The sequence below is a fragment of the Ambystoma mexicanum genome, chromosome 8 (genome assembly GCF_040938575.1).
Source record: "Ambystoma mexicanum isolate Mex_15411 chromosome 8, UKY_AmexF1_1, whole genome shotgun sequence".
Lineage (NCBI taxonomy): Eukaryota > Metazoa > Chordata > Amphibia > Caudata > Ambystomatidae > Ambystoma > Ambystoma mexicanum.
In genome coordinates, this window is record NC_090929.1 from 732,042,574 (window position 1) to 732,060,400 (window position 17,827).

The window sequence follows — 17,827 nt, forward strand, 5'->3', positions numbered from 1 at the left end:
GGAGTCCTGAATGGGCCCACCAGTCTTATATATCTCGCCTGATCGAGCGCTGATCGAGCGATGAGCGTGGTATCATGTTGCAAGTGGCTGCATGGCTTAGCTTACTAAATGCAAATGCATAAGAGTAATATTCTTAGCATTACTAGAGCCTACGGCCACACCAGACTGAATGCGCCCGATCTCGTCTGATCTCGGAAGCTCAGTGTCGGGCCTAGTTAGTACCTGGATGGGAGACCGCCTGGGAATACCAGGTGCTGTAGGCTTTTTTGTGCTCCAAGTTCAGGAAGTGAGCCATTTCTCAATTGCCTTTCAAAACTGCAAGGTCTAGCCGACTAGATGCTTAAAAGTACAAAACTCACTAGGCCCAGAGCCTACGGCCACACCACACTGAATGCGCCCGATCTCGTCTGATCTCGGAAGCTAAGCAGTGTCGGGCCTAGTTAGTACCTGGATGGGAGACCGCCTGGGAATACCAGGTGCTGTAGGCTTTTTTGTGCTCCAAGTTCAGGAAGTGAGCCATTTCTCAATTGCCTTTCAAAACTGCAAGGTCTAGCCGACTAGATGCTTAAAAGTACAAAACTCACTAGGACCAGAGCCTACGGCCACACCACACTGAATGCGCCCGATCTCGTCTGATCTCGGAAGCTAAGCAGTGTCGGGCCTAGTTAGTACCTGGATGGGAGACCGCCTGGGAATACCAGGTGCTGTAGGCTATTTTGTGCTCCATGATTAGTAATTGCACAACTTCTCAATTACTTTTCAAATTTGGTATGTTTCCAAAATAATTTTATCCCGTTTTATAGCGGAAATGTTGGACAACATTATGAGGGCTGGAGCTACCTATTTACATATAATTAGCATACAGGTAGTGTGTTCATGGGTAATAAATCGACTTTCACATGTAATGCAGTACAGAGAATATTGAGTCCTTCAAGAGGCATGAAAGAAAGCCGTTATTGTGTTGATTGTTCTCTCCACCTCCCTGCAACAGAAACAGGATGGATGGATTAAAGTTATCCTACCAGACATAGGAGTCCTGAATGGGCCCACCAGTCTTATATATCTCGCCTGATCGAGCCTGATCGAGCCTGATCGAGCGATGAGCGTGGTATCATGTTGCAAGTGGCTGCATGGCTTAGCTTACTAAATGCAAATGCATAAGAGTAATATTCTTAGCATTTCTAGAGCCTACGGCCACACCACACTGAATGCGCCCGATCTCGTCTGATCTCGGAAGCTAAGCAGTGTCGGGCCTAGTTAGTACCTGGATGGGAGACTGCCTGGGAATACCAGGTGCTGTAGGCTTTTTTGTGCTCCAAGTTCAGGAAGTGAGCCATTTCTCAATTGCCTTTCAAAACTGCAAGGTCTAGCCGACTAGATGCTTAAAAGTACAAAACTCACTAGGCCCAGAGCCTACGGCCACACCACACTGAATGCGCCCGATCTCGTCTGATCTGGGAAGCTAAGCAGTGTCGGGCCTAGTTAGTACCTGTATGGGAGACCGCCTGGGAATACCAGGTGCTGTAGGCTATTTTGTGCTCCATGATTAGTAATTGCGCAACTTCTCAATTACTTTTCAAATTTGGTATGTTTCCAAAATAATTTTATCCCGTTTTATAGCGGAAATGTTGGACAACATTATGAGGGCTGGAGCTACCTATTTACATATAATTAGCATACAGGTAGTGTGTTCATGGGTAATAAATCGACTTTCACATGTAATGCAGTACAGAGAATATTGAGTCCTTCAAGAGGCATGAAAGAAAGCCGTTATTGTGTTGATTGTTCTCTCCACCTCCCTGCAACAGAAACAGGATGGATGGATTAAAGTTATCCTACCAGACATAGGAGTCCTGAATGGGCCCACCAGTCTTATATATCTCGCCTGATCAAGCGCTGATCGAGCGATGAGCGTGGTATCATGTTGCAAGTGGCTGCATGGCTTAGCTTACTAAATGCAAATGCATAAGAGTAATATTCTTAGCATTACTCGAGCCTACGGCCACACCACACTGAATGCGCCCGATCTCGTCTGATCTCGGAAGCTAAGCAGTGTCGGGCCTAGTTAGTACCTGGATGGGAGACCGCCTGGGAATACCAGGTGCTGTAGGCTTTTTTGTGCTCCAAGTTCAGGAAGTGAGCCATTTCTCAATTGCCTTTCAAAACTGCAAGGTCTAGCCGACTAGATGCTTAAAAGTACAAAACTCACTAGGCCCAGAGCCTACGGCCACACCACACTGAATGCGCCCGATCTCGTCTGATCTCGGAAGCTAAGCAGTGTCAGGCCTAGTTAGTACCTGGATGGGAGACCGCCTGGGAATACCAGGTGCTGTAGGCTTTTTTGTGCTCCAAGTTCAGGAAGTGAGCCATTTCTCAATTACCTTTCAAAACTGCAAGGTCTAGCCGACTAGATGCTTAAAAGTACAAAACTCACTGGGACCAGAGCCTACGGCCACACCACACTGAATGCGCCCGATCTCGTCTGATCTTGGAAGCTAAGCAGTGTCAGGCCTAGTTAGTACCTGGATGGGAGACCGCCTGGGAATACCAGGTGCTGTAGGCTTTTTTGTGCTCCAAGTTCAGGAAGTGAGCCATTTCTCAATTGCCTTTCAAAACTGCAAGGTCTAGCCGACTAGATGCTTAAAAGTACAAAACTCACTAGGCCCTGAGCCTACGGCCACACCACACTGAATGCGCCCGATCTCGTCTGATCTCGGAAGCTAAGCAGTGTCGGGCCTAGTTAGTACCTGGATGGGAGACCGCCTGGGAATACCAGGTGCTGTAGGCTATTTTGTGCTCCATGATTAGTAATTGCACAACTTCTCAATTACTTTTCAAATTTGGTATGTTTCCAAAATAATTTTATCCCGTTTTATAGCGGAAATGTTGGACAACATTATGAGGGCTGGAGCTACCTATTTACATATAATTAGCATACAGGTAGTGTGTTCATGGGTAATAAATCGACTTTCACATGTAATGCAGTACAGAGAATATTGAGTCCTTCAAGAGGCATGAAAGAAAGCCGTTATTGTGTTGATTGTTCTCTCCACCTCCCTGCAACAGAAACAGGATGGATGGATTAAAGTTATCCTACCAGACATAGGAGTCCTGAATGGGCCCACCAGTCTTATATATCTCGCCTGATCGAGCCTGATCGAGCGATGAGCGTGGTATCATGTTGCAAGTGGCTGCATGGCTTAGCTTACTAAATGCAAATGCATAAGAGTAATATTCTTAGCATTTCTAGAGCCTACGGCCACACCACACTGAATGCGCCTGATCTCGTCTGATCTCGGAAGCTAAGCAGTGTCGGGCCTAGTTAGTACCTGGATGGGAGACTGCCTGGGAATACCAGGTGCTGTAGGCTTTTTTGTGCTCCAAGTTCAGGAAGTGAGCCATTTCTCAATTGCCTTTCAAAACTGCAAGGTCTAGCCGACTAGATGCTTAAAAGTACAAAACTCACTAGGCCCAGAGCCTACGGCCACACCACACTGAATGCGTCTGATCTCGGAAGCTAAGCAGTGTCGGGCCTAGTTAGTACGTGGATGGGAGACCGCCTGGGAATACCAGGTGCTGTAGGCTATTTTGTGCTCCATGATTAGTAATTGCGCAACTTCTCAATTACTTTTCAAATTTGGTATGTTTCCAAAATAATTTTATCCCGTTTTATAGCGGAAATGTTGGACAACATTATGAGGGCTGGAGCTACCTATTTACATATAATTAGCATACAGGTAGTGTGTTCATGGGTAATAAATCGACTTTCACATGTAATGCAGTACAGAGAATATTGAGTCCTTCAAGAGGCATGAAAGAAAGCCGTTATTGTGTTGATTGTTCTCTCCACCTCCCTGCAACAGAAACAGGATGGATGGATTAAAGTTATCCTACCAGACATAGGAGTCCTGAATGGGCCCACCAGTCTTATATATCTCGCCTGATCGAGCGCTGATCGAGCGATGAGCGTGGTATCATGTTGCAAGTGGCTGCATGGCTTAGCTTACTAAATGCAAATGCATAAGAGTAATATTCTTAGCATTACTAGAGCCTACGGCCACACCAGACTGAATGCGCCCGATCTCGTCTGATCTCGGAAGCTCAGTGTCGGGCCTAGTTAGTACCTGGATGGGAGACCGCCTGGGAATACCAGGTGCTGTAGGCTTTTTTGTGCTCCAAGTTCAGGAAGTGAGCCATTTCTCAATTGCCTTTCAAAACTGCAAGGTCTAGCCGACTAGATGCTTAAAAGTACAAAACTCACTAGGCCCAGAGCCTACGGCCACACCACACTGAATGCGCCCGATCTCGTCTGATCTCGGAAGCTAAGCAGTGTCGGGCCTAGTTAGTACCTGGATGGGAGACCGCCTGGGAATACCAGGTGCTGTAGGCTTTTTTGTGCTCCAAGTTCAGGAAGTGAGCCATTTCTCAATTGCCTTTCAAAACTGCAAGGTCTAGCCGACTAGATGCTTAAAAGTACAAAACTCACTGGGACCAGAGCCTACGGCCACACCACACTGAATGCGCCCGATCTCGTCTGATCTTGGAAGCTAAGCAGTGTCGGGCCTAGTTAGTACCTGGATGGGAGACCGCCTGGGAATACCAGGTGCTGTAGGCTTTTTTGTGCTCCAAGTTCAGGAAGTGAGCCATTTCTCAATTGCCTTTCAAAACTGCAAGGTCTAGCCGACTAGATGCTTAAAAGTACAAAACTCACTAGGCCCTGAGCCTACGGCCACACCACACTGAATGCGCCCGATCTCGTCTGATCTCGGAAGCTAAGCAGTGTCGGGCCTAGTTAGTACCTGGATGGGAGACCGCCTGGGAATACCAGGTGCTGTAGGCTATTTTGTGCTCCATGATTAGTAATTGCACAACTTCTCAATTACTTTTCAAATTTGGTATGTTTCCAAAATAATTTTATCCCGTTTTATAGCGGAAATGTTGGACAACATTATGAGGGCTGGAGCTACCTATTTACATATAATTAGCATACAGGTAGTGTGTTCATGGGTAATAAATCGACTTTCACATGTAATGCAGTACAGAGAATATTGAGTCCTTCAAGAGGCATGAAAGAAAGCCGTTATTGTGTTGATTGTTCTCTCCACCTCCCTGCAACAGAAACAGGATGGATGGATTAAAGTTATCCTACCAGACATAGGAGTCCTGAATGGGCCCACCAGTCTTATATATCTCGCCTGATCGAGCCTGATCGAGCGATGAGCGTGGTATCATGTTGCAAGTGGCTGCATGGCTTAGCTTACTAAATGCAAATGCATAAGAGTAATATTCTTAGCATTTCTAGAGCCTACGGCCACACCACACTGAATGCGCCTGATCTCGTCTGATCTCGGAAGCTAAGCAGTGTCGGGCCTAGTTAGTACCTGGATGGGAGACTGCCTGGGAATACCAGGTGCTGTAGGCTTTTTTGTGCTCCAAGTTCAGGAAGTGAGCCATTTCTCAATTGCCTTTCAAAACTGCAAGGTCTAGCCGACTAGATGCTTAAAAGTACAAAACTCACTAGGCCCAGAGCCTACGGCCACACCACACTGAATGCGCCCGATCTCGTCTGATCTCAGAAGCTAAGCAGTGTCGGGCCTAGTTAGTACCTGGATGGGAGACCGCCTGGGAATACCAGGTGCTGTAGGCTATTTTGTGCTCCATGATTAGTAATTGCGCAACTTCTCAATTACTTTTCAAATTTGGTATGTTTCCAAAATAATTTTATCCCGTTTTATAGCGGAAATGTTGGACAACATTATGAGGGCTGGAGCTACCTATTTACATATAATTAGCATACAGGTAGTGTGTTCATGGGTAATAAATCGACTTTCACATGTAATGCAGTACAGAGAATATTGAGTCCTTCAAGAGGCATGAAAGAAAGCCGTTATTGTGTTGATTGTTCTCTCCACCTCCCTGCAACAGAAACAGGATGGATGGATTAAAGTTATCCTACCAGACATAGGAGTCCTGAATGGGCCCACCAGTCTTATATATCTCGCCTGATCGAGCGCTGATCGAGCGATGAGCGTGGTATCATGTTGCAAGTGGCTGCATGGCTTAGCTTACTAAATGCAAATGCATAAGAGTAATATTCTTAGCATTACTAGAGCCTACGGCCACACCAGACTGAATGCGCCCGATCTCGTCTGATCTCGGAAGCTAAGCAGTGTCAGGCCTAGTTAGTACCTGGATGGGAGACCGCCTGGGAATACCAGGTGCTGTAGGCTTTTTTGTGCTCCAAGTTCAGGAAGTGAGCCATTTCTCAATTGCCTTTCAAAACTGCAAGGTCTAGCCGACTAGATGCTTAAAAGTACAAAACTCACTGGGACCAGAGCCTACGGCCACACCACACTGAATGCGCCCGATCTCGTCTGATCTTGGAAGCTCAGTGTCGGGCCTAGTTAGTACCTGGATGGGAGACCGCCTGGGAATACCAGGTGCTGTAGGCTTTTTTGTGCTCCAAGTTCAGGAAGTGAGCCATTTCTCAATTGCCTTTCAAAACTGCAAGGTCTAGCCGACTAGATGCTTAAAAGTACAAAACTCACTAGGCCCAGAGCCTACGGCCACACCACACTGAATGCGCCCGATCTCGTCTGATCTCGGAAGCTAAGCAGTGTCGGGCCTAGTTAGTACCTGGATGGGAGACCGCCTGGGAATACCAGGTGCTGTAGGCTTTTTTGTGCTCCAAGTTCAGGAAGTGAGCCATTTCTCAATTGCCTTTCAAAACTGCAAGGTCTAGCCGACTAGATGCTTAAAAGTACAAAACTCACTAGGACCAGAGCCTACGGCCACACCACACTGAATGCGCCCGATCTCGTCTGATCTCGGAAGCTAAGCAGTGTCGGGCCTAGTTAGTACCTGGATGGGAGACCGCCTGGGAATACCAGGTGCTGTAGGCTATTTTGTGCTCCATGATTAGTAATTGCACAACTTCTCAATTACTTTTCAAATTTGGTATGTTTCCAAAATAATTTTATCCCGTTTTATAGCGGAAATGTTGGACAACATTATGAGGGCTGGAGCTACCTATTTACATATAATTAGCATACAGGTAGTGTGTTCATGGGTAATAAATCGACTTTCACATGTAATGCAGTACAGAGAATATTGAGTCCTTCAAGAGGCATGAAAGAAAGCCGTTATTGTGTTGATTGTTCTCTCCACCTCCCTGCAACAGAAACAGGATGGATGGATTAAAGTTATCCTACCAGACATAGGAGTCCTGAATGGGCCCACCAGTCTTATATATCTCGCCTGATCGAGCCTGATCGAGCCTGATCGAGCGATGAGCGTGGTATCATGTTGCAAGTGGCTGCATGGCTTAGCTTACTAAATGCAAATGCATAAGAGTAATATTCTTAGCATTTCTAGAGCCTACGGCCACACCACACTGAATGCGCCCGATCTCGTCTGATCTCGGAAGCTAAGCAGTGTCGGGCCTAGTTAGTACCTGGATGGGAGACTGCCTGGGAATACCAGGTGCTGTAGGCTTTTTTGTGCTCCAAGTTCAGGAAGTGAGCCATTTCTCAATTGCCTTTCAAAACTGCAAGGTCTAGCCGACTAGATGCTTAAAAGTACAAAACTCACTAGGCCCAGAGCCTACGGCCACACCACACTGAATGCGCCCGATCTCGTCTGATCTGGGAAGCTAAGCAGTGTCGGGCCTAGTTAGTACCTGTATGGGAGACCGCCTGGGAATACCAGGTGCTGTAGGCTATTTTGTGCTCCATGATTAGTAATTGCGCAACTTCTCAATTACTTTTCAAATTTGGTATGTTTCCAAAATAATTTTATCCCGTTTTATAGCGGAAATGTTGGACAACATTATGAGGGCTGGAGCTACCTATTTACATATAATTAGCATACAGGTAGTGTGTTCATGGGTAATAAATCGACTTTCACATGTAATGCAGTACAGAGAATATTGAGTCCTTCAAGAGGCATGAAAGAAAGCCGTTATTGTGTTGATTGTTCTCTCCACCTCCCTGCAACAGAAACAGGATGGATGGATTAAAGTTATCCTACCAGACATAGGAGTCCTGAATGGGCCCACCAGTCTTATATATCTCGCCTGATCAAGCGCTGATCGAGCGATGAGCGTGGTATCATGTTGCAAGTGGCTGCATGGCTTAGCTTACTAAATGCAAATGCATAAGAGTAATATTCTTAGCATTACTCGAGCCTACGGCCACACCACACTGAATGCGCCCGATCTCGTCTGATCTCGGAAGCTAAGCAGTGTCGGGCCTAGTTAGTACCTGGATGGGAGACCGCCTGGGAATACCAGGTGCTGTAGGCTTTTTTGTGCTCCAAGTTCAGGAAGTGAGCCATTTCTCAATTGCCTTTCAAAACTGCAAGGTCTAGCCGACTAGATGCTTAAAAGTACAAAACTCATTAGGCCCAGAGCCTACGGCCACACCACACTGAATGCGCCCGATCTCGTCTGATCTCGGAAGCTAAGCAGTGTCAGGCCTAGTTAGTACCTGGATGGGAGACCGCCTGGGAATACCAGGTGCTGTAGGCTTTTTTGTGCTCCAAGTTCAGGAAGTGAGCCATTTCTCAATTACCTTTCAAAACTGCAAGGTCTAGCCGACTAGATGCTTAAAAGTACAAAACTCACTGGGACCAGAGCCTACGGCCACACCACACTGAATGCGCCCGATCTCGTCTGATCTTGGAAGCTAAGCAGTGTCAGGCCTAGTTAGTACCTGGATGGGAGACCGCCTGGGAATACCAGGTGCTGTAGGCTTTTTTGTGCTCCAAGTTCAGGAAGTGAGCCATTTCTCAATTGCCTTTCAAAACTGCAAGGTCTAGCCGACTAGATGCTTAAAAGTACAAAACTCACTAGGCCCTGAGCCTACGGCCACACCACACTGAATGCGCCCGATCTCGTCTGATCTCGGAAGCTAAGCAGTGTCGGGCCTAGTTAGTACCTGGATGGGAGACCGCCTGGGAATACCAGGTGCTGTAGGCTATTTTGTGCTCCATGATTAGTAATTGCACAACTTCTCAATTACTTTTCAAATTTGGTATGTTTCCAAAATAATTTTATCCCGTTTTATAGCGGAAATGTTGGACAACATTATGAGGGCTGGAGCTACCTATTTACATATAATTAGCATACAGGTAGTGTGTTCATGGGTAATAAATCGACTTTCACATGTAATGCAGTACAGAGAATATTGAGTCCTTCAAGAGGCATGAAAGAAAGCCGTTATTGTGTTGATTGTTCTCTCCACCTCCCTGCAACAGAAACAGGATGGATGGATTAAAGTTATCCTACCAGACATAGGAGTCCTGAATGGGCCCACCAGTCTTATATATCTCGCCTGATCGAGCCTGATCGAGCGATGAGCGTGGTATCATGTTGCAAGTGGCTGCATGGCTTAGCTTACTAAATGCAAATGCATAAGAGTAATATTCTTAGCATTTCTAGAGCCTACGGCCACACCACACTGAATGCGCCTGATCTCGTCTGATCTCGGAAGCTAAGCAGTGTCGGGCCTAGTTAGTACCTGGATGGGAGACTGCCTGGGAATACCAGGTGCTGTAGGCTTTTTTGTGCTCCAAGTTCAGGAAGTGAGCCATTTCTCAATTGCCTTTCAAAACTGCAAGGTCTAGCCGACTAGATGCTTAAAAGTACAAAACTCACTAGGCCCAGAGCCTACGGCCACACCACACTGAATGCGTCTGATCTCGGAAGCTAAGCAGTGTCGGGCCTAGTTAGTACGTGGATGGGAGACCGCCTGGGAATACCAGGTGCTGTAGGCTATTTTGTGCTCCATGATTAGTAATTGCGCAACTTCTCAATTACTTTTCAAATTTGGTATGTTTCCAAAATAATTTTATCCCGTTTTATAGCGGAAATGTTGGACAACATTATGAGGGCTGGAGCTACCTATTTACATATAATTAGCATACAGGTAGTGTGTTCATGGGTAATAAATCGACTTTCACATGTAATGCAGTACAGAGAATATTGAGTCCTTCAAGAGGCATGAAAGAAAGCCGTTATTGTGTTGATTGTTCTCTCCACCTCCCTGCAACAGAAACAGGATGGATGGATTAAAGTTATCCTACCAGACATAGGAGTCCTGAATGGGCCCACCAGTCTTATATATCTCGCCTGATCGAGCGCTGATCGAGCGATGAGCGTGGTATCATGTTGCAAGTGGCTGCATGGCTTAGCTTACTAAATGCAAATGCATAAGAGTAATATTCTTAGCATTACTAGAGCCTACGGCCACACCAGACTGAATGCGCCCGATCTCGTCTGATCTCGGAAGCTAAGCAGTGTCAGGCCTAGTTAGTACCTGGATGGGAGACCGCCTGGGAATACCAGGTGCTGTAGGCTTTTTTGTGCTCCAAGTTCAGGAAGTGAGCCATTTCTCAATTGCCTTTCAAAACTGCAAGGTCTAGCCGACTAGATGCTTAAAAGTACAAAACTCACTGGGACCAGAGCCTACGGCCACACCACACTGAATGCGCCCGATCTCGTCTGATCTTGGAAGCTAAGCAGTGTCGGGCCTAGTTAGTACCTGGATGGGAGACCGCCTGGGAATACCAGGTGCTGTAGGCTTTTTTGTGCTCCAAGTTCAGGAAGTGAGCCATTTCTCAATTGCCTTTCAAAACTGCAAGGTCTAGCCGACTAGATGCTTAAAAGTACAAAACTCACTAGGCCCTGAGCCTACGGCCACACCACACTGAATGCGCCCGATCTCGTCTGATCTCGGAAGCTAAGCAGTGTCGGGCCTAGTTAGTACCTGGATGGGAGACCGCCTGGGAATACCAGGTGCTGTAGGCTATTTTGTGCTCCATGATTAGTAATTGCACAACTTCTCAATTACTTTTCAAATTTGGTATGTTTCCAAAATAATTTTATCCCGTTTTATAGCGGAAATGTTGGACAACATTATGAGGGCTGGAGCTACCTATTTACATATAATTAGCATACAGGTAGTGTGTTCATGGGTAATAAATCGACTTTCACATGTAATGCAGTACAGAGAATATTGAGTCCTTCAAGAGGCATGAAAGAAAGCCGTTATTGTGTTGATTGTTCTCTCCACCTCCCTGCAACAGAAACAGGATGGATGGATTAAAGTTATCCTACCAGACATAGGAGTCCTGAATGGGCCCACCAGTCTTATATATCTCGCCTGATCGAGCCTGATCGAGCGATGAGCGTGGTATCATGTTGCAAGTGGCTGCATGGCTTAGCTTACTAAATGCAAATGCATAAGAGTAATATTCTTAGCATTTCTAGAGCCTACGGCCACACCACACTGAATGCGCCTGATCTCGTCTGATCTCAGAAGCTAAGCAGTGTCGGGCCTAGTTAGTACCTGGATGGGAGACTGCCTGGGAATACCAGGTGCTGTAGGCTTTTTTGTGCTCCAAGTTCAGGAAGTGAGCCATTTCTCAATTGCCTTTCAAAACTGCAAGGTCTAGCCGACTAGATGCTTAAAAGTACAAAACTCACTAGGCCCAGAGCCTACGGCCACACCACACTGAATGCGCCCGATCTCGTCTGATCTCAGAAGCTAAGCAGTGTCGGGCCTAGTTAGTACCTGGATGGGAGACCGCCTGGGAATACCAGGTGCTGTAGGCTATTTTGTGCTCCATGATTAGTAATTGCGCAACTTCTCAATTACTTTTCAAATTTGGTATGTTTCCAAAATAATTTTATCCCGTTTTATAGCGGAAATGTTGGACAACATTATGAGGGCTGGAGCTACCTATTTACATATAATTAGCATACAGGTAGTGTGTTCATGGGTAATAAATCGACTTTCACATGTAATGCAGTACAGAGAATATTGAGTCCTTCAAGAGGCATGAAAGAAAGCCGTTATTGTGTTGATTGTTTTCTCCACCTCCCTGCAACAGAAACAGGATGGATGGATTAAAGTTATCCTACCAGACATAGGAGTCCTGAATGGGCCCACCAGTCTTATATATCTCGCCTGATCGAGCGCTGATCGAGCGATGAGCGTGGTATCATGTTGCAAGTGGCTGCATGGCTTAGCTTACTAAATGCAAATGCATAAGAGTAATATTCTTAGCATTACTAGAGCCTACGGCCACACCAGACTGAATGCGCCCGATCTCGTCTGATCTCGGAAGCTAAGCAGTGTCAGGCCTAGTTAGTACCTGGATGGGAGACCGCCTGGGAATACCAGGTGCTGTAGGCTTTTTTGTGCTCCAAGTTCAGGAAGTGAGCCATTTCTCAATTGCCTTTCAAAACTGCAAGGTCTAGCCGACTAGATGCTTAAAAGTACAAAACTCACTGGGACCAGAGCCTACGGCCACACCACACTGAATGCGCCCGATCTCGTCTGATCTTGGAAGCTAAGCAGTGTCGGGCCTAGTTAGTACCTGGATGGGAGACCGCCTGGGAATACCAGGTGCTGTAGGCTTTTTTGTGCTCCAAGTTCAGGAAGTGAGCCATTTCTCAATTGCCTTTCAAAACTGCAAGGTCTAGCCGACTAGATGCTTAAAAGTACAAAACTCACTAGGCCCTGAGCCTACGGCCACACCACACTGAATGCGCCCGATCTCGTCTGATCTCGGAAGCTAAGCAGTGTCGGGCCTAGTTAGTACCTGGATGGGAGACCGCCTGGGAATACCAGGTGCTGTAGGCTATTTTGTGCTCCATGATTAGTAATTGCACAACTTCTCAATTACTTTTCAAATTTGGTATGTTTCCAAAATAATTTTATCCCGTTTTATAGCGGAAATGTTGGACAACATTATGAGGGCTGGAGCTACCTATTTACATATAATTAGCATACAGGTAGTGTGTTCATGGGTAATAAATCGACTTTCACATGTAATGCAGTACAGAGAATATTGAGTCCTTCAAGAGGCATGAAAGAAAGCCGTTATTGTGTTGATTGTTCTCTCCACCTCCCTGCAACAGAAACAGGATGGATGGATTAAAGTTATCCTACCAGACATAGGAGTCCTGAATGGGCCCACCAGTCTTATATATCTCGCCTGATCGAGCGATGAGCGTGGTATCATGTTGCAAGTGGCTGCATGGCTTAGCTTACTAAATGCAAATGCATAAGAGTAATATTCTTAGCATTTCTAGAGCCTACGGCCACACCACACTGAATGCGCCTGATCTCGTCTGATCTCGGAAGCTAAGCAGTGTCGGGCCTAGTTAGTACCTGGATGGGAGACTGCCTGGGAATACCAGGTGCTGTAGGCTTTTTTGTGCTCCAAGTTCAGGAAGTGAGCCATTTCTCAATTGCCTTTCAAAACTGCAAGGTCTAGCCGACTAGATGCTTAAAAGTACAAAACTCACTAGGCCCAGAGCCTACGGCCACACCACACTGAATGCGCCCGATCTCGTCTGATCTCCGAAGCTAAGCAGTGTCGGGCCTAGTTAGTACCTGGATGGGAGACTGCCTGGGAATACCAGGTGCTGTAGGCTATTTTGTGCTCCATGATTAGTAATTGCGCAACTTCTCAATTACTTTTCAAATTTGGTATGTTTCCAAAATAATTTTATCCCGTTTTATAGCGGAAATGTTGGACAACATTATGAGGGCTGGAGCTACCTATTTACATATAATTAGCATACAGGTAGTGTGTTCATGGGTAATAAATCGACTTTCACATGTAATGCAGTACAGAGAATATTGAGTCCTTCAAGAGGCATGAAAGAAAGCCGTTATTGTGTTGATTGTTCTCTCCACCTCCCTGCAACAGAAACAGGATGGATGGATTAAAGTTATCCTACCAGACATAGGAGTCCTGAATGGGCCCACCAGTCTTATATATCTCGCCTGATCGAGCGCTGATCGAGCGATGAGCGTGGTATCATGTTGCAAGTGGCTGCATGGCTTAGCTTACTAAATGCAAATGCATAAGAGTAATATTCTTAGCATTACTAGAGCCTACGGCCACACCAGACTGAATGCGCCCGATCTCGTCTGATCTCGGAAGCTCAGTGTCGGGCCTAGTTAGTACCTGGATGGGAGACCGCCTGGGAATACCAGGTGCTGTAGGCTTTTTTGTGCTCCAAGTTCAGGAAGTGAGCCATTTCTCAATTGCCTTTCAAAACTGCAAGGTCTAGCCGACTAGATGCTTAAAAGTACAAAACTCACTAGGCCCAGAGCCTACGGCCACACCTCACTGAATGCGCCCGATCTCGTCTGATCTCGGAAGCTAAGCAGTGTCGGGCCTAGTTAGTACCTGGATGGGAGACCGCCTGGGAATACCAGGTGCTGTAGGCTTTTTTGTGCTCCAAGTTCAGGAAGTGAGCCATTTCTCAATTGCCTTTCAAAACTGCAAGGTCTAGCCGACTAGATGCTTAAAAGTACAAAACTCACTAGGACCAGAGCCTACGGCCACACCACACTGAATGCGCCCGATCTCGTCTGATCTCGGAAGCTAAGCAGTGTCGGGCCTAGTTAGTACCTGGATGGGAGACCGCCTGGGAATACCAGGTGCTGTAGGCATTTTGTGCTCCATGATTAGTAATTGCACAACTTCTCAATTACTTTTCAAATTTGGTATGTTTCCAAAATAATTTTATCCCGTTTTATAGCGGAAATGTTGGACAACATTATGAGGGCTGGAGCTACCTATTTACATATAATTAGCATACAGGTAGTGTGTTCATGGGTAATAAATCGACTTTCACATGTAATGCAGTACAGAGAATATTGAGTCCTTCAAGAGGCATGAAAGAAAGCCGTTATTGTGTTGATTGTTCTCTCCACCTCCCTGCAACAGAAACAGGATGGATGGATTAAAGTTATCCTACCAGACATAGGAGTCCTGAATGGGCCCACCAGTCTTATATATCTCGCCTGATCGAGCCTGATCGAGCGATGAGCGTGGTATCATGTTGCAAGTGGCTGCATGGCTTAGCTTACTAAATGCAAATGCATAAGAGTAATATTCTTAGCATTTCTAGAGCCTACGGCCACACCACACTGAATGCGCCTGATCTCGTCTGATCTCGGAAGCTAAGCAGTGTCGGGCCTAGTTAGTACCTGGATGGGAGACTGCCTGGGAATACCAGGTGCTGTAGGCTTTTTTGTGCTCCAAGTTCAGGAAGTGAGCCATTTCTCAATTGCCTTTCAAAACTGCAAGGTCTAGCCGACTAGATGCTTAAAAGTACAAAACTCACTAGGCCCAGAGCCTACGGCCACACCACACTGAATGCGCCCGATCTCGTCTGATCTCGGAAGCTAAGCAGTGTCGGGCCTAGTTAGTACCTGGATGGGAGACCGCCTGGGAATACCAGGTGCTGTAGGCTATTTTGTGCTCCATGATTAGTAATTGCGCAACTTCTCAATTACTTTTCAAATTTGGTATGTTTCCAAAATAATTTTATCCCGTTTTATAGCGGAAATGTTGGACAACATTATGAGGGCTGGAGCTACCTATTTACATATAATTAGCATACAGGTAGTGTGTTCATGGGTAATAAATCGACTTTCACATGTAATGCAGTACAGAGAATATTGAGTCCTTCAAGAGGCATGAAAGAAAGCCGTTATTGTGTTGATTGTTCTCTCCACCTCCCTGCAACAGAAACAGGATGGATGGATTAAAGTTATCCTACCAGACATAGGAGTCCTGAATGGGCCCACCAGTCTTATATATCTCGCCTGATCGAGCGATGAGCGTGGTATCATGTTGCAAGTGGCTGCATGGCTTAGCTTACTAAATGCAAATGCATAAGAGTAATATTCTTAGCATTACTAGAGCCTACGGCCACACCAGACTGAATGCGCCCGATCTCGTCTGATCTCGGAAGCTCAGTGTCGGGCCTAGTTAGTACCTGGATGGGAGACCGCCTGGGAATACCAGGTGCTGTAGGCTTTTTTGTGCTCCAAGTTCATGAAGTGAGCCATTTCTCAATTGCCTTTCAAAACTGCAAGGTCTAGCCGACTAGATGCTTAAAAGTACAAAACTCACTAGGCCCAGAGCCTACGGCCACACCACACTGAATGCGCCCGATCTCGTCTGATCTCGGAAGCTAAGCAGTGTCGGGCCTAGTTAGTACCTGGATGGGAGACCGCCTGGGAATACCAGGTGCTGTAGGCTTTTTTGTGCTCCAAGTTCAGGAAGTGAGCCATTTCTCAATTGCCTTTCAAAACTGCAAGGTCTAGCCGACTAGATGCTTAAAAGTACAAAACTCACTAGGACCAGAGCCTACGGCCACACCACACTGAATGCGCCCGATCTCGTCTGATCTCGGAAGCTAAGCAGTGTCGGGCCTAGTTAGTACCTGGATGGGAGACCGCCTGGGAATACCAGGTGCTGTAGGCATTTTGTGCTCCATGATTAGTAATTGCACAACTTCTCAATTACTTTTCAAATTTGGTATGTTTCCAAAATAATTTTATCCCGTTTTATAGCGGAAATGTTGGACAACATTATGAGGGCTGGAGCTACCTATTTACATATAATTAGCATACAGGTAGTGTGTTCATGGGTAATAAATCGACTTTCACATGTAATGCAGTACAGAGAATATTGAGTCCTTCAAGAGGCATGAAAGAAAGCCGTTATTGTGTTGATTGTTCTCTCCATCTCCCTGCAACAGAAACAGGATGGATGGATTAAAGTTATCCTACCAGACATAGGAGTCCTGAATGGGCCCACCAGTCTTATATATCTCGCCTGATCAAGCGCTGATCGAGCGATGAGCGTGGTATCATGTTGCAAGTGGCTGCATGGCTTAGCTTACTAAATGCAAATGCATAAGAGTAATATTCTTAGCATTACTCGAGCCTACGGCCACACCACACTGAATGCGCCCGATCTCGTCTGATCTCGGAAGCTAAGCAGTGTCGGGCCTAGTTAGTACCTGGATGGGAGACCGCCTGGGAATACCAGGTGCTGTAGGCTTTTTTGTGCTCCAAGTTCAGGAAGTGAGCCATTTCTCAATTGCCTTTCAAAACTGCAAGGTCTAGCCGACTAGATGCTTAAAAGTACAAAACTCACTAGGCCCAGAGCCTACGGCCACACCACACTGAATGCGCCCGATCTCGTCTGATCTCGGAAGCTAAGCAGTGTCAGGCCTAGTTAGTACCTGGATGGGAGACCGCCTGGGAATACCAGGTGCTGTAGGCTTTTTTGTGCTCCAAGTTCAGGAAGTGAGCCATTTCTCAATTGCCTTTCAAAACTGCAAGGTCTAGCCGACTAGATGCTTAAAAGTACAAAACTCACTGGGACCAGAGCCTACGGCCACACCACACTGAATGCGCCCGATCTCGTCTGATTTTGGAAGCTAAGCAGTGTCGGGCCTAGTTAGTACCTGGATGGGAGACCGCCTGGGAATACCAGGTGCTGTAGGCTTTTTTGTGCTCCAAGTTCAGGAAGTGAGCATTTCTCAATTGCAAAACTGCAAGGTCTAGCCGACTAGATGCTTAAAAGTACAAAACTCACTAGGCCCTGAGCCTACGGCCACACCACACTGAATGCGCCCGATCTCGTCTGATCTCGGAAGCTAAGCAGTGTCGGGCCTAGTTAGTACCTGGATGGGAGACCGCCTGGGAATACCAGGTGCTGTAGGCTATTTTGTGCTCCATGATTAGTAATTGCACAACTTCTCAATTACTTTTCAAATTTGGTATGTTTCCAAAATAATTTTATCCCGTTTTATAGCGGAAATGTTGGACAACATTATGAGGGCTGGAGCTACCTATTTACATATAATTAGCATACAGGTAGTGTGTTCATGGGTAATAAATCGACTTTCACATGTAATGCAGTACAGAGAATATTGAGTCCTTCAAGAGGCATGAAAGAAAGCCGTTATTGTGTTGATTGTTCTCTCCACCTCCCTGCAACA

At 46.3% G+C, this 17,827-nt stretch overlaps 44 non-coding genes and 7 pseudogenes across 44 annotated transcripts; all 51 read left to right on the forward strand.

Annotated features, from left to right (window-relative positions):
• Window positions 1-147: 147 nt before the first annotated feature.
• LOC138474196 (5S ribosomal RNA) lies at window positions 148-263 on the forward strand (annotated as a pseudogene).
• A 106-nt stretch (window positions 264-369) lies between these two features.
• Window positions 370-488, forward strand: LOC138477060 (5S ribosomal RNA). Its single transcript, XR_011271055.1, has one exon. It is a non-coding gene; the product is annotated as a 5S ribosomal RNA (ribosomal RNA).
• Window positions 489-594: 106 nt separating this feature from the next.
• Window positions 595-713, forward strand: LOC138477061 (5S ribosomal RNA). Its single transcript, XR_011271056.1, has one exon. It is a non-coding gene; the product is annotated as a 5S ribosomal RNA (ribosomal RNA).
• A 473-nt stretch (window positions 714-1,186) lies between these two features.
• Window positions 1,187-1,305, forward strand: LOC138478531 (5S ribosomal RNA). The gene has a single exon (XR_011272390.1). It is a non-coding gene; the product is annotated as a 5S ribosomal RNA (ribosomal RNA).
• A 106-nt stretch (window positions 1,306-1,411) lies between these two features.
• LOC138480326 (5S ribosomal RNA) lies at window positions 1,412-1,530 on the forward strand. The gene has a single exon (XR_011274011.1). It is a non-coding gene; the product is annotated as a 5S ribosomal RNA (ribosomal RNA).
• A 464-nt stretch (window positions 1,531-1,994) lies between these two features.
• LOC138477063 (5S ribosomal RNA) lies at window positions 1,995-2,113 on the forward strand. The gene has a single exon (XR_011271057.1). It is a non-coding gene; the product is annotated as a 5S ribosomal RNA (ribosomal RNA).
• A 106-nt stretch (window positions 2,114-2,219) lies between these two features.
• LOC138478943 (5S ribosomal RNA) lies at window positions 2,220-2,338 on the forward strand. Its single transcript, XR_011272763.1, has one exon. It is a non-coding gene; the product is annotated as a 5S ribosomal RNA (ribosomal RNA).
• Window positions 2,339-2,444: 106 nt separating this feature from the next.
• LOC138480091 (5S ribosomal RNA) lies at window positions 2,445-2,563 on the forward strand. Its single transcript, XR_011273806.1, has one exon. It is a non-coding gene; the product is annotated as a 5S ribosomal RNA (ribosomal RNA).
• Window positions 2,564-2,669: 106 nt separating this feature from the next.
• Window positions 2,670-2,788, forward strand: LOC138477065 (5S ribosomal RNA). The gene has a single exon (XR_011271059.1). It is a non-coding gene; the product is annotated as a 5S ribosomal RNA (ribosomal RNA).
• A 463-nt stretch (window positions 2,789-3,251) lies between these two features.
• On the forward strand, window positions 3,252-3,370 carry LOC138479603 (5S ribosomal RNA). The gene has a single exon (XR_011273363.1). It is a non-coding gene; the product is annotated as a 5S ribosomal RNA (ribosomal RNA).
• Window positions 3,371-3,476: 106 nt separating this feature from the next.
• Window positions 3,477-3,585, forward strand: LOC138474714 (5S ribosomal RNA; annotated as a pseudogene).
• A 464-nt stretch (window positions 3,586-4,049) lies between these two features.
• On the forward strand, window positions 4,050-4,165 carry LOC138474197 (5S ribosomal RNA; annotated as a pseudogene).
• Window positions 4,166-4,271: 106 nt separating this feature from the next.
• LOC138477066 (5S ribosomal RNA) lies at window positions 4,272-4,390 on the forward strand. The gene has a single exon (XR_011271060.1). It is a non-coding gene; the product is annotated as a 5S ribosomal RNA (ribosomal RNA).
• Window positions 4,391-4,496: 106 nt separating this feature from the next.
• On the forward strand, window positions 4,497-4,615 carry LOC138478684 (5S ribosomal RNA). Its single transcript, XR_011272528.1, has one exon. It is a non-coding gene; the product is annotated as a 5S ribosomal RNA (ribosomal RNA).
• Window positions 4,616-4,721: 106 nt separating this feature from the next.
• LOC138477067 (5S ribosomal RNA) lies at window positions 4,722-4,840 on the forward strand. Its single transcript, XR_011271061.1, has one exon. It is a non-coding gene; the product is annotated as a 5S ribosomal RNA (ribosomal RNA).
• A 463-nt stretch (window positions 4,841-5,303) lies between these two features.
• Window positions 5,304-5,422, forward strand: LOC138479604 (5S ribosomal RNA). The gene has a single exon (XR_011273364.1). It is a non-coding gene; the product is annotated as a 5S ribosomal RNA (ribosomal RNA).
• A 106-nt stretch (window positions 5,423-5,528) lies between these two features.
• Window positions 5,529-5,647, forward strand: LOC138479028 (5S ribosomal RNA). The gene has a single exon (XR_011272840.1). It is a non-coding gene; the product is annotated as a 5S ribosomal RNA (ribosomal RNA).
• A 464-nt stretch (window positions 5,648-6,111) lies between these two features.
• Window positions 6,112-6,230, forward strand: LOC138480242 (5S ribosomal RNA). Its single transcript, XR_011273942.1, has one exon. It is a non-coding gene; the product is annotated as a 5S ribosomal RNA (ribosomal RNA).
• Window positions 6,231-6,336: 106 nt separating this feature from the next.
• Window positions 6,337-6,452, forward strand: LOC138474022 (5S ribosomal RNA; annotated as a pseudogene).
• A 106-nt stretch (window positions 6,453-6,558) lies between these two features.
• LOC138477068 (5S ribosomal RNA) lies at window positions 6,559-6,677 on the forward strand. The gene has a single exon (XR_011271062.1). It is a non-coding gene; the product is annotated as a 5S ribosomal RNA (ribosomal RNA).
• A 106-nt stretch (window positions 6,678-6,783) lies between these two features.
• On the forward strand, window positions 6,784-6,902 carry LOC138477069 (5S ribosomal RNA). Its single transcript, XR_011271063.1, has one exon. It is a non-coding gene; the product is annotated as a 5S ribosomal RNA (ribosomal RNA).
• Window positions 6,903-7,375: 473 nt separating this feature from the next.
• LOC138478533 (5S ribosomal RNA) lies at window positions 7,376-7,494 on the forward strand. Its single transcript, XR_011272392.1, has one exon. It is a non-coding gene; the product is annotated as a 5S ribosomal RNA (ribosomal RNA).
• Window positions 7,495-7,600: 106 nt separating this feature from the next.
• On the forward strand, window positions 7,601-7,719 carry LOC138480327 (5S ribosomal RNA). Its single transcript, XR_011274012.1, has one exon. It is a non-coding gene; the product is annotated as a 5S ribosomal RNA (ribosomal RNA).
• A 464-nt stretch (window positions 7,720-8,183) lies between these two features.
• On the forward strand, window positions 8,184-8,302 carry LOC138477071 (5S ribosomal RNA). The gene has a single exon (XR_011271065.1). It is a non-coding gene; the product is annotated as a 5S ribosomal RNA (ribosomal RNA).
• A 106-nt stretch (window positions 8,303-8,408) lies between these two features.
• Window positions 8,409-8,527, forward strand: LOC138478944 (5S ribosomal RNA). Its single transcript, XR_011272764.1, has one exon. It is a non-coding gene; the product is annotated as a 5S ribosomal RNA (ribosomal RNA).
• A 106-nt stretch (window positions 8,528-8,633) lies between these two features.
• Window positions 8,634-8,752, forward strand: LOC138480093 (5S ribosomal RNA). The gene has a single exon (XR_011273807.1). It is a non-coding gene; the product is annotated as a 5S ribosomal RNA (ribosomal RNA).
• Window positions 8,753-8,858: 106 nt separating this feature from the next.
• On the forward strand, window positions 8,859-8,977 carry LOC138477072 (5S ribosomal RNA). Its single transcript, XR_011271066.1, has one exon. It is a non-coding gene; the product is annotated as a 5S ribosomal RNA (ribosomal RNA).
• A 463-nt stretch (window positions 8,978-9,440) lies between these two features.
• LOC138479605 (5S ribosomal RNA) lies at window positions 9,441-9,559 on the forward strand. Its single transcript, XR_011273365.1, has one exon. It is a non-coding gene; the product is annotated as a 5S ribosomal RNA (ribosomal RNA).
• Window positions 9,560-9,665: 106 nt separating this feature from the next.
• On the forward strand, window positions 9,666-9,774 carry LOC138474715 (5S ribosomal RNA; annotated as a pseudogene).
• Window positions 9,775-10,238: 464 nt separating this feature from the next.
• On the forward strand, window positions 10,239-10,357 carry LOC138480243 (5S ribosomal RNA). Its single transcript, XR_011273943.1, has one exon. It is a non-coding gene; the product is annotated as a 5S ribosomal RNA (ribosomal RNA).
• Window positions 10,358-10,463: 106 nt separating this feature from the next.
• Window positions 10,464-10,582, forward strand: LOC138478685 (5S ribosomal RNA). The gene has a single exon (XR_011272529.1). It is a non-coding gene; the product is annotated as a 5S ribosomal RNA (ribosomal RNA).
• A 106-nt stretch (window positions 10,583-10,688) lies between these two features.
• Window positions 10,689-10,807, forward strand: LOC138477074 (5S ribosomal RNA). Its single transcript, XR_011271067.1, has one exon. It is a non-coding gene; the product is annotated as a 5S ribosomal RNA (ribosomal RNA).
• Window positions 10,808-11,270: 463 nt separating this feature from the next.
• On the forward strand, window positions 11,271-11,389 carry LOC138478743 (5S ribosomal RNA). Its single transcript, XR_011272582.1, has one exon. It is a non-coding gene; the product is annotated as a 5S ribosomal RNA (ribosomal RNA).
• A 106-nt stretch (window positions 11,390-11,495) lies between these two features.
• Window positions 11,496-11,614, forward strand: LOC138479029 (5S ribosomal RNA). The gene has a single exon (XR_011272841.1). It is a non-coding gene; the product is annotated as a 5S ribosomal RNA (ribosomal RNA).
• A 464-nt stretch (window positions 11,615-12,078) lies between these two features.
• Window positions 12,079-12,197, forward strand: LOC138480244 (5S ribosomal RNA). The gene has a single exon (XR_011273944.1). It is a non-coding gene; the product is annotated as a 5S ribosomal RNA (ribosomal RNA).
• A 106-nt stretch (window positions 12,198-12,303) lies between these two features.
• Window positions 12,304-12,422, forward strand: LOC138478686 (5S ribosomal RNA). The gene has a single exon (XR_011272530.1). It is a non-coding gene; the product is annotated as a 5S ribosomal RNA (ribosomal RNA).
• A 106-nt stretch (window positions 12,423-12,528) lies between these two features.
• LOC138477075 (5S ribosomal RNA) lies at window positions 12,529-12,647 on the forward strand. Its single transcript, XR_011271068.1, has one exon. It is a non-coding gene; the product is annotated as a 5S ribosomal RNA (ribosomal RNA).
• A 453-nt stretch (window positions 12,648-13,100) lies between these two features.
• LOC138479606 (5S ribosomal RNA) lies at window positions 13,101-13,219 on the forward strand. The gene has a single exon (XR_011273366.1). It is a non-coding gene; the product is annotated as a 5S ribosomal RNA (ribosomal RNA).
• Window positions 13,220-13,325: 106 nt separating this feature from the next.
• LOC138480108 (5S ribosomal RNA) lies at window positions 13,326-13,444 on the forward strand. Its single transcript, XR_011273821.1, has one exon. It is a non-coding gene; the product is annotated as a 5S ribosomal RNA (ribosomal RNA).
• A 464-nt stretch (window positions 13,445-13,908) lies between these two features.
• Window positions 13,909-14,024, forward strand: LOC138474198 (5S ribosomal RNA; annotated as a pseudogene).
• A 106-nt stretch (window positions 14,025-14,130) lies between these two features.
• LOC138477736 (5S ribosomal RNA) lies at window positions 14,131-14,249 on the forward strand. Its single transcript, XR_011271667.1, has one exon. It is a non-coding gene; the product is annotated as a 5S ribosomal RNA (ribosomal RNA).
• A 106-nt stretch (window positions 14,250-14,355) lies between these two features.
• On the forward strand, window positions 14,356-14,474 carry LOC138477714 (5S ribosomal RNA). The gene has a single exon (XR_011271647.1). It is a non-coding gene; the product is annotated as a 5S ribosomal RNA (ribosomal RNA).
• A 462-nt stretch (window positions 14,475-14,936) lies between these two features.
• Window positions 14,937-15,055, forward strand: LOC138479608 (5S ribosomal RNA). The gene has a single exon (XR_011273367.1). It is a non-coding gene; the product is annotated as a 5S ribosomal RNA (ribosomal RNA).
• Window positions 15,056-15,161: 106 nt separating this feature from the next.
• Window positions 15,162-15,280, forward strand: LOC138477076 (5S ribosomal RNA). The gene has a single exon (XR_011271069.1). It is a non-coding gene; the product is annotated as a 5S ribosomal RNA (ribosomal RNA).
• Window positions 15,281-15,733: 453 nt separating this feature from the next.
• Window positions 15,734-15,849, forward strand: LOC138474199 (5S ribosomal RNA; annotated as a pseudogene).
• A 106-nt stretch (window positions 15,850-15,955) lies between these two features.
• On the forward strand, window positions 15,956-16,074 carry LOC138477078 (5S ribosomal RNA). Its single transcript, XR_011271071.1, has one exon. It is a non-coding gene; the product is annotated as a 5S ribosomal RNA (ribosomal RNA).
• Window positions 16,075-16,180: 106 nt separating this feature from the next.
• LOC138477716 (5S ribosomal RNA) lies at window positions 16,181-16,299 on the forward strand. The gene has a single exon (XR_011271649.1). It is a non-coding gene; the product is annotated as a 5S ribosomal RNA (ribosomal RNA).
• A 463-nt stretch (window positions 16,300-16,762) lies between these two features.
• Window positions 16,763-16,881, forward strand: LOC138477079 (5S ribosomal RNA). The gene has a single exon (XR_011271072.1). It is a non-coding gene; the product is annotated as a 5S ribosomal RNA (ribosomal RNA).
• A 106-nt stretch (window positions 16,882-16,987) lies between these two features.
• LOC138478945 (5S ribosomal RNA) lies at window positions 16,988-17,106 on the forward strand. Its single transcript, XR_011272765.1, has one exon. It is a non-coding gene; the product is annotated as a 5S ribosomal RNA (ribosomal RNA).
• Window positions 17,107-17,212: 106 nt separating this feature from the next.
• On the forward strand, window positions 17,213-17,331 carry LOC138479891 (5S ribosomal RNA). Its single transcript, XR_011273624.1, has one exon. It is a non-coding gene; the product is annotated as a 5S ribosomal RNA (ribosomal RNA).
• Window positions 17,332-17,431: 100 nt separating this feature from the next.
• LOC138477080 (5S ribosomal RNA) lies at window positions 17,432-17,550 on the forward strand. Its single transcript, XR_011271073.1, has one exon. It is a non-coding gene; the product is annotated as a 5S ribosomal RNA (ribosomal RNA).
• Window positions 17,551-17,827: the final 277 nt, after the last annotated feature.